Source organism: Chiroxiphia lanceolata, chromosome 1, assembly GCF_009829145.1.
Source record: "Chiroxiphia lanceolata isolate bChiLan1 chromosome 1, bChiLan1.pri, whole genome shotgun sequence".
In the NCBI taxonomy this organism is placed as follows: Eukaryota; Metazoa; Chordata; class Aves; order Passeriformes; family Pipridae; genus Chiroxiphia; species Chiroxiphia lanceolata.
In genome coordinates this window covers 62,494,059-62,509,838 of record NC_045637.1, presented here as the reverse complement: position 1 = coordinate 62,509,838, position 15,780 = coordinate 62,494,059, and positions in this window count along the sequence as shown.

Sequence of the window (15,780 nt, the reverse complement as noted above, 5' to 3'; positions counted from 1 at the left end):
AAGCCTTCCTAGTGTATTTCAATTCAAGGATTAATTTGCTTCTCACTAGAGGCTTGGTACCATCCTCTTTGCAAAGAGTAATTAAAAAAATTCGTTAGTGGGGATGGTAGCTTCTTCTGCCATTTCAGTCAGTGTTGTAACGTAATGTAGCCTGGAGCTTTGCACATCTTGGCACTTGTTATAAAAGAGGGTATTTCTAATAAGATTTACATTTATTAAAGCTACTGTGGCTGCTCCAATCTTGATCTTCTTGAAGTTAAAGGGAGAATTCTTACTGACTTGACATAGAATTTGACCCAAACAGCAGCACAACTTGAAATAAAAAACAGCCTTATAGCACCCCTCATTTTAGTGGGATAGGAAATAACTTCAAATCAGCATTTTCTCACATTTTTTCCTTACTCAGATGTACAGCACACATTCTCATTCACTCATGGAAACACTTGGCATGAATATTTTAAAATAAATTACCTTAAAATAAGTTACCTCTGTACAAAGCACATATGATAGAAGGCACAAGCAAAGGCACTTGATTCAGGACAAGTATAGGCTTTACGCAAACTACTGTTTTCTTGTAGGAAAGCTCTGTAACTTTGGATCCCTAATATAAAAGTTTTCCCTGTTGGGAGTAATTGTATAGATAGAGCCAAACTGAGTTATGTTTGTGCCTATACCATGATGTGCATTCATTGCATTCCTTTCCCCAACCAAATAAAATTATCAGCCAAAGATCTGATGATATGAGGTATCCTTTATGCCATGGTCTCTTACTGTAGTATGAAGAATGAATTTGAAGGCTGAAATGCTCTAAATACCTTCCAAGTTAAACCAGGATATCTCACCTAATTAGAAAAGCATAGCAGACACTGTGAAAAGGTACAGCTGCTAAGGTGAGTTCATGCAGGTTGTTTTCTTCGCTGATGTTACTTCCTTTCATGGAGCTATGGGTTCCATTAGACCAACTGACAACAAACTCAACATTTTAAAAATTATTTAGATTGGAAAGAACTTACTTTGCAATGTTCTTTTGATGGATCTGCCTTTTTCAGCCAAGAGATTCTACATGAAGCTGCCCAGCAATCTTAAAAGACTTTGCGTGCTGAATTTACTCACATATTTAGAGAAGACAGAAAGTAAAGAACAGTAGTGGACTGTATCAAGTCAGAGTATTTCTACTGCTGATGTAAGTTGATTATACCTGCATGAAATATCTTTTTTCTTACTGTATTTTCTTGTGAGAAGTAGAATAAGCTACGTCATTTTCACTCCCCTTTATCTCTTTGAGAAAGATCATCAGGTAGCTTCAAGGAACCTTATTGTTCTTATAATGTTGAAGGAAAAGAGAAAGATGACCCAGTTCATCTCTGTTATTGATGCTTTTCTTGGCTTCAAGCATTTCTTCCCTTGTTTATTTTTTCCTAAATTATTTTTTAGTTTTGTGGGTTGTTTTTGGAGGGTGTCAGAGATGCAAGCAATACTGAACATATAGCATATCACACAGTCTTCAACATACAGTAAAGGGAAAGAGCAATCAGTAGCTTCATTGGAGCTGTACAGTGGATTTTATAGAGGCAAATATGTATAAATAATTGTTTTAAGTATCCCAAGTCTTTCTGTATGAAGGCACATTTTTCACTCTGAGTGAAACAGCCAGACTGGTATCTGCTCATGAGCCAAGTCACACACTTCTATTTCTATTGTGAACAAGAAAGAGCTTACAAACAAAGATTTAATTCTTTAGCTGAATAAATAGTTTCTTGGCAGCAATAATAAGGGGCTCAAAATGTCTATTATGCTTTGATTATAATTATAATTCTCACTGAATCATCAACTCCTATAGCAAGGACTGGTATTTTTTAATAACGAAGATCTAAATTTTTAGCCTTGAAGAATCATCTGCCTAGGACTGCAGAAATGTATCAAGTATACAGCTAATGTAAATGAGTGTTTTTCTGCATTGCCACTATTATTGTATAGTTTGGGGAAAGGAAATATGTCTATAAATGAGCAAGCTTCTTATAGCAAATACACAATTTCTGTGTTAACTTTGTTTCCCAATTATCTACAGATGACATTTTAGGATTTTTTTTTTTAAAATTACCAGTGTTTTAAGGTATTCCCTTAGCTCTTTTTCAGTCATCTCTCTATCTGTTGTGCTCTTGCAGACTCTAGTTGCACAGTCACCCAACTGAAAGCAAATAAGATCAGTCTGGCAGACCTGGTCCATTCCTGTGGGCACAGCAGCTTTCAGTAACCCAAATGGTTGGGCAAACTTGTGAGGAGGTGGTTAAGACTGATACCTGGCTATCACCATGGCAAATATTAGTGGAAGTCTTTTAAAGGCAATGCTTTAAGTTCAACAAGCTGTCATTTTTCATCACATTTCTGTCAAATAGCTCCATAGCTGCTGCATCTGAGATGCCACAGTATTGTCACAACCTTACTGACAGCCTTTAGCAAATACTTGAGCTCTGAAGCAGCTTGAACAGTATCCAGGAAAGCTGGGAACCCCAGGAAATGCATTAGTTCTTTGTCTCTCTTTTAAAATAACATTGGATTGACATTAAAAACAACACTTTTTCTGGAGACACAGTGTTAGACTGTGGCCTCAAGCCATGACCATCATTGGCTATGAAGCAGAGCAGGAGCAGCACGTGTAGACCTGGAAGCTGTGTTATTAAAGGAATCTGATCAGCTGAGCCAATATGTCTCTTGGAGATTCAGAGCAGAACATAGAAGAATGCTTTGTGCCAAATCACTCATTAACTCTCACCTATTCCATCTCACCAGACCTCTTTTAGGAAACAAGAGTGCTACCACCCTCATGTTTTTATACTTGGACACTGCACAAAGGCATGAAAGTCTCTGCTCCAATGCTTCTCAGACCCAACACGGGGTTTCCAACAAGTCCCAGGAGAAGGAAGGATTCTTTGCATCTCGTCTCTCTCCACTCCCCCCATGCATACATACATATGTGTGCAAAATCAGGTCTTTATTTAATGGGACTTGAATTTGCAACACATTAGAACAGTGTGTGGTTTTTACAGAAAGTGATAATACGGATTTAATTAGTTTGATCTTGCTTTCTGTGCTAAAACTGTGTATGTTTAAAATATTATTGCGGCATTTCTTCTCTATTTGCTTTGTATGTATCATAAATAATAATACAATAAGTTTTTAGATGTCTTTTCTGGTGGCTATTAGGCTGTGAAGCAAAATGGGAGTGCTCAGTGGAAGACTAACAATAACTGTACTGTTACAGTACATTTAATTCCAAACAAATCTGAAACCTAGATGACTTTACAAATATTAATCCTTTCACCCATCCTGGTAATGCCGACACTTCTTGTATATGTCTGTGATCGAACAGCTCAGAAAAGCACAAGACTAATTGGGACAGACACCCATTTAACCCTACGTAGTCAGCCAAAAGCTGTGTGTTGTCCAGCTAGTTGTGCCAGCTCCTCTTAGTGAAAAGCTGATCTAACTCACCATCCACTTCTGTGATCAGCTGCGCTAACCCAAAGGAAAGGGCAGAAACACAGAGCCAGGATCAAAGAAACATGGGAAGACTCTTTTTCAGGACAATATGGCTTTAAATTAATGTCAGTTCTAAAAAGCTCACCTGTTTGTTATAGCTAGACAGGCACCTTGTTTCATTGTCAGCTGTGTTTTACTTTTTCCCCCCTAAAAGTCCCTTATATTTAATTCTACAAATTAAGACAAGAAAATATCAGGCAGATCACCTGAGGAGCTTGATATTTATAAAAATAACATTTAATTTCCTATTTCTTTGCAGATACAAAGAACAAAGACATATTATCAATGTTATGTTGCTCAACACAACAAAGAGGATGTTGACCAGTTGAGAAGATTTCAATATACCAAATAGAATCAAACTAAGAGGAGGCAAATTGAGAAAAAGTAAAAGAAAAGAGGAGATACTCTGAGAAGACTTGAAATTAGCAGAACTGAAGCTAAAGGAAACCCTTTGAACCAAAGAGCTTTCTGTCATCCAAATCTGCTACAACATCTCTCTGGTTCCACGTTGTGATAATGGCAAATTTCATTGCCCTGTGTTGCACCTAAAGGATTAGCAATTCTGAAACAGTATGTGTGGGCTCGTTAAGACTTAGCAGCATGTTTCTTTGCCTGGAAAAAGCCAATCCAGGGCTACTGCAGGATTACAGGGAAGAAAGAAAGAGTTATTGTTGGGGACACCACTAAGATTCAATTGTCATTCTCAGGGAGGACGATGTACTGTCATAAAAGACTGATTACTGAAAATCAAAGAAACTGATTAAAAATTCCCTAAAATATTGGCACAAACTCTGACACAAAATAAAAGTCCTGAAACTTACAGCAAAGACTATTCAAAGTTACCAGAGGAGAAATTACAGAAAGGGCAAATTTTAAAAAAAAGCACACAGGTAACCTAGAGATTTACTGTGGTATAAAGGAGCATGGGAGTAACTTTTTTTTTTAGAACATAGACATCCATTCTGAAAAAATTCTGTGGGAATGAGCTCAAAAAAGGTCAGTGAAACTAAGAAAAAATGAAGAAGAACCAGATGCACTAAACTCACAAACATAAATATATATGTCATTTATTTAGTTATATAAAATATAAGGCATATGTCAGTGCTTACCTAAAAGCAATATGAAGAGAAACTATGGGGAAAAACCATTTAGTTTTTTAATCTTCATGAAAATTTTTGGAGGCACATATTAGACATATTTCACTCAGTTAGTTGAGAAGACAGACCTCTGTGGGATATTAAGATAAATCTAAATTAATCAAAAAATTTTTTTCAGGTTATTTTTTTTAATCTGAAACCACAAAATTTGAGTCTTGGTAAGTCAGAGCAATAAGCATTAACACAGTACTTCACCAGAAATTCACTGTCTCCTACTTAATCAAACCAGGTTGACAAAGCTGCTGTTCAGTTCAAAGGACCCTTCATCTGATATTGAAATTGATGTTCTTTCCACTTGCACACCGAATGGAGCACAGAGACAAGGACTTTAGCCAAGGGGTGGTGTCTCACTGCTCTGCCACAGTCCACAGTCTGAGTACAGGGCATGACCAGGCATCCATGATCAGGAGTGCCTGGAGGTATCACGGGAAACAGCCAGTTTTCAGGGTGCTTTGGTGAGTAACTCTGCCCTCAGAGACTCTCTTCTCCTGGAGTCACTAGTTTGTGGAAATGAATCGGAGGAAACTGATTTTTGTAGCTTCTATCAAGGGCTGTTTCTTGGCATTCCACTGCCATCACTCAAGCCCTTTTGCATTTTTAGAGACTGTCCTGTATTCGTGGCAGGGGAGCACTCTCTGGACAGTTGCCCAGCCCAGGGCTTGTTCCACAGTGTGGGACAAATGAGATGGGATTTGGAACAATGTATAGATGTATAGGACTTTGATCTACTTCCCATAGACCTACACAAGATAATTTTCCCAAGGGGTAAACTGTTGTGACCTGTAGGTTAGCTCAGTTGGTCAGAGCATGGTACTAATAATGTCAAGGTTGTGGCTTCAATCCCCATACAGGCCAGTCACTTAAAACCTGGATTTGATAATCTTTGTGGATTCCTTCCAACTCAGAATATTCTTTGAATATCTAATATGCTAAGGAAAAAAAACCACACACACTGCAATTGCAGGATTTGTTTTATAACAATTTCTTCATCTCTTGTCTTTTTGCATCAGGACTACTAAGCCCCTAAGAGACATTTTCAAGAGCATGCAGAATAATGCAAAGGCAGATTACAAACTCAGGTGCTGAATTAATACTGCCAGAGGCTCAATCTTAAGAAGTCTTACTAAATACAGTTCAGAACATGGGATTTTCAGGCTGTGTATATATTTAATTGACCTTGATACCTAATATTCAGGTGAGTGTGGTGTCTAATGCATTCTAGAAGTAACACTTCATATTGAATTGCAGATAAACACACAGAAATATATTTACTCTCTTATTAAAAATTTCATTATTGTTTTAAAATCAGGGCTTTCATTGTTTGAAGTTTCTGTTTATTTTTTTAGGCACTGAATTCAGTTGTTATGATGAGCTTTTTCTAACTTGCCTCTAATGCTATTGACAGTTCTCCTTTTGCCTCTATGTCTTCACACCTCCTTGCCTGGACAACCATTTCTCCTTTGCTTCACAATTCTCTACTCTGGTAGAGGGCTTTTTCCCTAGTACTTAGCTTTGAAGCTACCTCCCTGAGGATGTTCATCTTAACAAATAAAGTCTAGCATTCCGTGAAACTCAGATGCCTTTGGGTTTCACCACAGACTTAGATCATGGTCAAAGTTTTTCTTAGATTCATTAACTGTTTTACAGGGACTTGGTCCTTTCATAAAACCCCATACTGCCACTTACTTTCATTATCAAGGACTGCAGGAACCCAATGGCTTCATGACATTTTCACAGAAAACCGTTTGTAGCGATAGTTTCTAAATTAAAGTAATCTACAAGCCTTGTAGAAAACTTGAGATGTGTATACATGCAAATCATATACAGAAAAACTTTCTAGCTACATATAGCGCTCTTGTTTTGTTTTAGCCTTAGGTCTTGTATTATCTTTAGTATTGTATGAGTTTTAACTTACTTTTAGCAATTTTGCTTAAAGCTGTCTCTCCTACAGCACAAATGTTGTCACGTGGCTTCATTTTATCTGCTGTGTGCACACATTTTGCCGTTTTTGGTGTATCTTTCACAATCAGCTACTCCAATAAATACTGTATCATTTATGTCTGACTCATTAACCATGCAGGCATTTCTGTTTCACTTGGTTTTGCTCTTAGTAAAAAAAAAATGTTTTATCAAAATGGTAAAGCTGAGCAAGTAATTTACATCAAGCACTTTATCTTCATTCTCCTTCTGGGAAATCTATGGCCAGATTGCACCTATTTCTCAATTATTAATTATTTATATTTTTCCAACACTGACTAATTCATTTATTACTATATGGATCAATTACAGATATCCTACACAGAAATTAATTACCTTCACTGTAATTAGTCAGCCAGGTCAGGTTGCTTTGTTTCAGATCCCAGGGCCATGTCATGCACAAGCATTCTTTATCTAGAAAAATGAAAATACTAGTGCCAGTAAAGTGAACAGCCCTTGAATGTTTACCGAAAACGACAAACTATTTCTTTCCAGGTAAATCGATTGTGTCTTGGATAACAATTTTCACTCACACTTATATTATCAGGTTGTGAGGATACTAAGGGTGCAGTAGGGGAATGAGGCCTTGATTTGTACACTGGTATATGAGGCTCCTTTGAGTATCTGTGATAAGTCTGAGCAATACAAAATTCAAGATCTAGCATCCTCTGAGTGTGGGCCTCAGATGTCCAACCTCCCTCAAAAAAGTGTAGTGAAATCAAGGTTGAGCTATGGGTGCTTGTTCAGGCAACACCAGGTTGAAACCAGGGCATATCTTTCTGTTGTGGTTTAACTTCAGACGGCAACCAAGCACCACACGCGTAATGGTGACCTGGGAAGACAAACACCATCACTCCAAATATATCCTCTTTCTTCCTTCCCCCCCCCCCCCCCAGCTTATGGGGAAGCACGATGTCATATGATACAGAATATCCCTTTGGTCAGTTTGGGTCACCTGTCCCAGTTGTGTCTTCTCCCACCCTCCCAAGCACCCCTCACTTCCTCACCAGTGTGGCAGTACGAAAAGCAGAAAAGGCCTTGGCTCTGTGTAAGCCCTGCTCAGCAATAACAAAAACATCTCTGTATTATCCACCTTCTGTTCAGCACAAATACAAAACACAGCCCCATACTAGATACCGTGAAGAAAGCTAACTCTTAACTCAACCCAAACCAGCACACTGTCTTTGGAAAAGATCAACACCTGCCTCTGCTGCCCCTGAACAAGATCACCAGTGGCATTAGTTCACCTCACTCTCCCCTACTGGCTTTCCAGGGAAAGGGTAGCAATGACTCCTCAGTGGCTCCTCTGAAGGCAGCATACCAGGAAAACTGCTTCAATCTACTTGTGAGCAAGTCAGAAATAAGCCAGGTCTCAGCCAGGTCTCTCTTGTGCCAATCGCAGAGAGGAGTTTGGGATGCTTCTCCAAAAGTACAAACTCTGAATATCCCTTTGGTGAGGGACAGTCTGCCAATCACAGATAAAGTGCTGGCTTCTCTCAGCTTCCTGTTTTCATGAAGACCAAGCAAGCTGTGTCTTCTAAATAAATAAACTAAACCCCTCCCATGCATATAGTGAGAAGGACAGTTTAGTTAGTTTTAACATAGTTGTTTAAAGGGAAAAAAATATGGTCATAGTAAAAACACTTGCAAGGTGTGGAGCTTACCTGGCAACTGACTGAATCTCAATTTATCTGAAATATGCAGACAAATAAGTAACAAACACATGACTTTAAAGTTGTTTAACAGCACTAAACTTTTCAGAATTGAACTTCTTCACCCAGGCCCATCCTCTGAATCTGATATCCTCTTGATTCACTCTCCAGGCAGCAGATCCTTCTATTAGGAGTTAGGGTGATACTAGACCTGTAGCTGGCACAGAAACAGTTTGAAAACTGACAGGGCACTCTTCTGCCTCTCAGTATGGATTTGCACTGCTCAATTAATGAAACAGTAGCATTTCAAGGCCTAAGGAGAAAAGAGGTTGAAGGCAGAACTACAGCTCTTGTTATGCATAGGTGCAAGAACCGACATCACTTTCATCTTTAAAACACGGACTTATTTCATCACTTGGGTTGGCCTTGAAAAACACATCGTTCTTCAACTCACCCTCACTTTCTAGAGTTTTAAGGCCTGAAAGTGATCAGGCAGTGGGCAGGTTCGTGCTGGAATCAGTCTTCATTGATGAGGGTCCTTATTTTACAGCTGTCCTCTCTTAAGAGACAGTTGTCCCTGCCACCAACCTCTCAAGTCATAGTGCTCATAACATAAAAAAGATGTCTCTGTTGGAGCTGTGCTTTCTATTAGCACCCATGTTGTCTGTGGTAGTGAATCTGAACAGATATTTCTACTGAGCTGCTCCAAGGGCGTGGCTTGCTGAAGCTGGCAAAACTGTAAAAGAAATTAATGCATCTGGGTCCATGATCTGCATCTAGAACTGGACTGTACTCCAGGTCACATCCCAGTATACAGCAGACAGGAGAAAATGATACTATCTACTTTATAATTTATTCTAGGAAAATGTTTTGAGTGGAAACAATCAGTGAGAGATTTGTCTTCCTTATTCAGCAGTTAGGTATTCTCTGTTCTCTGCAGAACATGGTAATATTGTGGGGTGATTTCCTCACTGTCATCTTATAAAAATACAACGCTAATTTGTTGTAGTTGGAGTGGCTCTGCTGGGAACCCTTCCAAAGCAGCCAAATACCTACATGGACTGACTTGGCTGCCTGGATTACTACATGTACTCTAAATATGGCAGGGTGAGACGTATTAGAACATACCAGCCTAGTCACCATCTCCCTGCTCTTGTACTCTTCATAGTAAAATCAATGCACATTGTGCTCTCGGGCTGGGGCTATTTTTAGGTGTTATTTTTCCACTAAGTCTGCAGCTGTTTTCAGTCACAAGCTTCTTTAACTAAAACAAATACACAGTCCTTGGCAAAGAAGTGATTGTAAAGAGGGCAGAAGTGTGCACATGAATCTTGTTCCTGCCTCACAAGAGTAGGGAGGGTAGGAGTGGAGCAAAGAGGACCCTGATGTCCTGGGAAGCCAGGGTCAACAGTCACCATCGTGATTAGCCCAAATTTCAGTCCTCTTCCAGAATGACCGATGAAGGGCAGGCTTCTCAGCGCAGAAGAATGTGGGAGGAGAGCTGGAAGGCTACCAGACCCTGCATTATCTGCAACACCTCCTAGAGAGACACACACAGTCATTGTCCATGATGAGCCTTTTGCCTTTAGTATGCACAAGCTCCTTCAGCAGAGTATGTAATCCCATCATCCCTATTGCATCGTTGTCATTTCTTCCTTCCCTCTCCACCTTGGGGAATGGAGAGAATGGAAAGAATGGGAAGTTATCACATGGGATATCTCAGAAACAGCTGTTCTTTAAACAGGACCTCTGGCTTTTGGAGCATTGCCTAAGCTCTGCAAACCATGAGGGCTGAACTTCCCTTCAGTTGCAGAAAGGAAAAGCTTTATTCTTTCCTCTCCACTGCTCCCCCTCTGACCCAAGGCAGCAGTGGAAGTCCCTAAGGCCAGAGCTGCAGCTCTCTGTCTTCAGTGTGGGAATGGCTTGGTTGGGCTTCCTGTTAATTAAGAGCAGGAGAGAGCAGATTAATCCAACTATGTCTTGTTTGATAAGCTGAGTTAATGTCATATTAGGATACGTTTGAAGTCAAGAGGGGTTAGCAGTAGCCAGCCAACTGCTTTTAATGCTGTTCAAGTGATGGAGAGAAATGAAATGGAGTGATTGTATTGTCTGAAGTCACTCCCATCCATCAAAACTGACACTTCCACTGTCTACTGGTAACAGATATGGTACTGAGAAGTCATAGGTGTGGAGATGCATGCTAACCTTTAGTGCTGCATATAAGCCATGAACACTGAGAAGCTGTATGCCCTCTCATAGGTCTATCATGTCATAAATTATCATGGTTATGCTGGTGAACATGAGGAGATGAGCAATATCTTCATTTCTCCATCTTCCCATTCAATTCATCTGAGGAATATCACTGAAATAAGAGGAATACTGTGGTGGATAGTGCATGCTGTGCTTGACAGCAGATGTTGGAGGGATTTGGAGCTCAAATTATAAAATCCCAGTTGACCTCCTTAATCCAGGACAAGGCACACTTCTGACATGGAATAAGGATGAGTGTGTCTTGCAGATATCACACTATTAAAAAAGCTTTATTCTGTGATAGGGGGCCTTCACAGGGAGGCTGATGCAAGTAAAAGAAGTATAATTTTAGCTTTTTCTGTTTTCACTAAGTAGTGTACTTACTAGTGCCACTACATAAAATGCTAGCTAGCTGTGGTGGTAATTAAAAAATGGTGCATCATGAGAGTCATTTATGCTCATCTTTTGACTCACATTGTTGAAAATCAGCTTTCGGTAGAGTTTACTGTTTTGTCAGAAGCTTTCTCACACTGTTCTCACACTGTCCATTAGGAGAAACACTGTTATCCTCCATGTGGACTGTCTAAACCACAAGTGTGAAGTGCCTTTTTGTGCTGTACTATCAAGTTCTTCAGTAGGTTTTGTATGAAAATCAAACAAAGAGACTTTTTCATGAAATTGGAAGTGCCCAGATTATATTTCACATGTGAGTTTCCTTGTTTTTATTAAAATTAGGTTTGCTCATTTGCCATTTTGAAGCTAGTTTGAAATGAGGATCACCTTGTATCCTAGGAAACACAGTGAGAATTTTATATGTGATCACATTTTTATCCATGTTATGAGAAAAGCAGATGGTAATTAGGTGCATTATTCATAGGAAAGCTTGTTGAGCGCAGTGTCTGTATGGTTCCAGCTTCGATTAGAACTTGTTTGGAAGAACTACTTCATACCTTTCAATTGCCCCTCATTAAGTGCAATCATTACTCTTCTGTGCCCCTGTGTGCTTTAATTTGTGCAAAAACAGCATCCATAATATTATTTAGAAAAAAACAGGCAAATTTCTGGGGTCCCTTTCATTCTGCTTGACATCAGTGTGATCTTTCTGTCCATCCAAATTCATTATTATTTATTGCATCTGCAAATGTGCCTTGTGAGAGACCACTTGGCAGCAGAAGAGGTGCAGAGCTGTCATGTTTCAGGGACAGCACCTGAACCACTGGAAGAGACCAATTCACCTACTTAGGTAGTGGAAAGGATGCTGAGGGCACACTTAGAGACTGGGCCACTTTGCGTAAGAAGGGGGGGTGTCAGAATTCCTGCATGTCCAAGCCTTCCACCATGAACAGAATGACAGGACAGAGTGACAGAACAGAAGAGGCACAGCCATGCTGCAACAACAAGAAAGTGTCTGCACCAGGATTTATGCTAGCTCAACACTGCCTACACATTTGCCTATTTAGGTGAGTTCTAAGTCATGCTCAGTGGGGTGACTAGAGATTGCCAGATAGCTGGTTGTCAAGCCAGAAATTTTTTGCTCTCCTCTAGGGACCATTATCTCCTGCTGTAAGACTCTGAGATAGTACAGCTTCTTGGGACCCAGAGAATCCATCACAGTAAAGTCCTTCTGTAGAGGCAATAATAGTAACATCCTCCACTTCTGAGTCTGATCTTCTCACAAACTGGGGAGTCCCTGTAGTACTAGGACAATAACTGTGTTCTCCAAAGCCAAAGAAAAGCCAGACACTAATACCTGTGCCTTTTGCTACTCACTGTCTCTTTAAATAACATATTTGCTGTGCAACCTAAGCAGGATGTTTTCTAGATCATATCCAAAAAAGCAGCCATGGACTTTTTGGTCCTACTACTGAGTGTTCACTGTGTCCTGATACTATCAGTGATCCCATACAAATGAGCTGATGCACCATCAGCATATAGAACACACCACATCACATCTCTTTGGGGATGCTGACGCTTCCCTGACTCTTTCAAAAATATGGATCCAATATTCAGTTCTTGTTTCTCAAAAGTCTTCAGAAAGATATGCCCCTCATAGTAAATTTGGGTGTTTCTTCCTCTGTAGCTTTGCCTCTCAGAAGGTAGGTAAGTATACAAGAGAACAGAGTGGGATGATCAACAGAACTGAGTTATACTGGAGTGACTGGATGGGACGCCCACCTGAAAGCCTGACTGCCATTTGAAAACATCCTTCCTGAAGACCCTGAGGCAATCGCCTGGCTACACATATTCTTACAGAAGTACAAGACGTGTCCATCTGCAGCACAGCATTTCCAGTGAGCCATACAGTCCTGATTCAGAAATTATCCCAAAATGAATGACTGGGAAGTAGGACCCACCGCACACAAGTGTCCTTCCTTGTTTCTCAGTGAAAAAATCTTGTCAGCCTAGCCCAGTCTTGCACTTGGGCTTTCTCCAGAGACTTCTCTGTAAAAGAAACCCAAGAAGTCCTCACAGATGGCACTCAGACTTGGAGATCTCCATATGGAAAATATTTTTGGAAAGACAAATAACTGTAACTGGGTCAGACAAGGAGATTTTTTTTCCTATTGCCCCTGAAAATAAAGAGGGATAAGGCTATTGTTTGTCTGCTTATGCTACACAGAGTCTTCTGTAACCTTCCACAGCATGCTAAAGTGGGCATATAAGGATGTTCAAGTGCCTATTAACACTTATATCATGCAAGAAAATGTGTGTGTTTAAGAGAGAGGTTATTTGATCTTATCAGGACTGTAGATGCCCATGTTATTTATTTTGTGGTTAGGATATTAGCAGCGCCTGCTACGTCATCTGTATTTACCTCTAAAGAAAATAATTTCAGCATTTCCCTTAATGACAAACTAACACTATAATGTCTTCTCTCCCCTTTGCAGTAGACAATACACTTAGACAGTGCCAACAGTGTCCTGCAGAAATAGATTGCTTTGAAGTAGTCCTCAATAAACAGATGTGAGGGTCCAAATAAACCTGGTAAAATATACACTTGACTAAACAATGCAACAGCATATTTGAGACTTTTTTCTTCTGCATTTGAAATGTTTCCCAAGTCCCTGACTGATACAGTAGATAGGGTGGTTCTTAAATATTCAACATAGTCATCTTCAGCACTGGTTTCCCAGAAGCAAGGCAACACAAAACTGCCATAAAACCTAAATAATTTGAATTCTCTGCTTTGCTAATCATAAAATTGAAGAAGAATTTGTTCTTTCTGTTTTCACTTAGAATTCCTTACACCATGAGTTGTCTATCATTTAAAGTCTCACCATGATTTCCAGTATAGATTTTTATCATTCATTTTCAGGCTTCTGCCATCAGAAAATTTGCTCTCTGCTGCAGTAACCCATCTCAGGGATGAGCTCCCTTCCTTCCCTTCCTTCTTTGCACTACCACCACTTTCCTGATCTCTCCAGCCTCTCCAGGTGGTGGTGCTGGCCAGTGCCAAATGCTGACACTTCACACCACAGCTTGCTGTGAAGAAATAAATCCCCCAATCCACAATCAATTTTAGTCATAACAATGCTACTTAAATAATTAGACAAGGACCTGAAACAGTGGGCACAGTGAGTGCATAGACTCATTGTCCCAGTGTCACTATTCATATCTAAATCCCTAACCTCAGATGTCTGTCTCAGTACAGAACCTCTTAGCAGCTTATCAACTGGCCTTTTCCTAGCAAAAAGCCTGACCATGGCAGGGGGGTTGGAACCAGATGATCTTTAAGGTTCCTTCCAAACCTAACCATTCTGTGATTCTAAAAAAAAAACATTCTCCATCATAATCATGCTCCACCTACACAGTTACCAAATCCTCTAGATCTCCTAATTGCTTTTCCAGAACAGGCATGTGACCCTGCTACAAGCTTATCAGCCGAGCTGAAAATATGAAGTGAAGCAAAACAGATGGAATTTCATAACCAATTACATACTACAGAGGGAACCATAATGTATACGTTTCTCATTTTCAAACTGAAGTCAGTCATCTTGTTATGCCTCCTTGAAGTTCTGACAGATCCCCTATGTTCTCTTCTGCAGAGAGATCCAGCATGTTGTCATCTGAGCATACTGAGATCCTGCTCCAGAGAACTCTAACCAGTGGCTCATCTTGCCTTGATCTAAGTGCTTGACATGTCTTATCTGCAGTGAGTCTCTTTCTTTTGGTATTACTGGGCCATCATGGTCTGATTTTCTGTGAGTGCCTAGTAGTTCTCTTTTATTTCACAGCTCAGTGAAAAAATGGAGTAACTATTAGCAAAGACTCTTTAAACAGCTAAGAAATGTTGGGTTTGTGACCAATAAGTGTTATGGGCTCGTAGACAACAAATCCATGCCAAATATGGGCGAGGCAATTCTACGGAAGAAAGGCATAATTAATGTGAAGAGGAATTCCCTTGGTCCAGGCTTTCACTCCTGTCACATCTGAGCTTGTGGGAATCAAAGTTTATAGTACTTTTAAGTGAGAAGAAGACCTGGTCAAGAGAATTACAACAGAATAAGATCAACACATACAAGTGAGAATTAGGCTTAAAATATCAAGAGCCTGGAGAGTTTTTTAGTAAAGCATCTGGGTCTCTCAATATCTTACCCATTAAATTAATTTAAATGGGCTTGTGCAGATTCACCATGTGGATATAAATGCAGTGATGATGCAGGGAATCACCCTGTAAGAAGCTGTACAGACCATTCCTTTTGACATCATTGTGAGTAAATTGGAGGAGAGTCAAAGAGAAAGCTTGATCCTGTCAAGTGAAGTCCCAGTGAGGAGCATACTGCCCTCAGATACCACCAGCACAGGCTACTCAACTGAGAATGTGAGATCTTCAGCACCACCAGATATTGAATGGGTGGGAAAAAAATTTAATCAATTATCCTACCAGATGACAGGTGTCTCACTGAGGACATAAAAAACAAATGAGTACTGTAGATGAGTGGAAAAGTTGAAAAGTGACCTAGGAGGGTCTTTTGAGAGGGAGGTATTCCCAGCTGAAGAGCTGATCTTTGGCTCTGTTCACATGCTCCACCTGAAGCGAGTGTGCAGCACAGGGGAAAGAAGACGCGGAACAATGAAAGATGATGAGGTCAGGAAGGGATGGATCAACACTGCTGCTTTCTGAGCTGTACACCTGTATGTGAAAAAGAGAGAGAGAGAAAACACCACACTGCTTGTTGTGAAAGGTTACAGGAGTGCAAAGA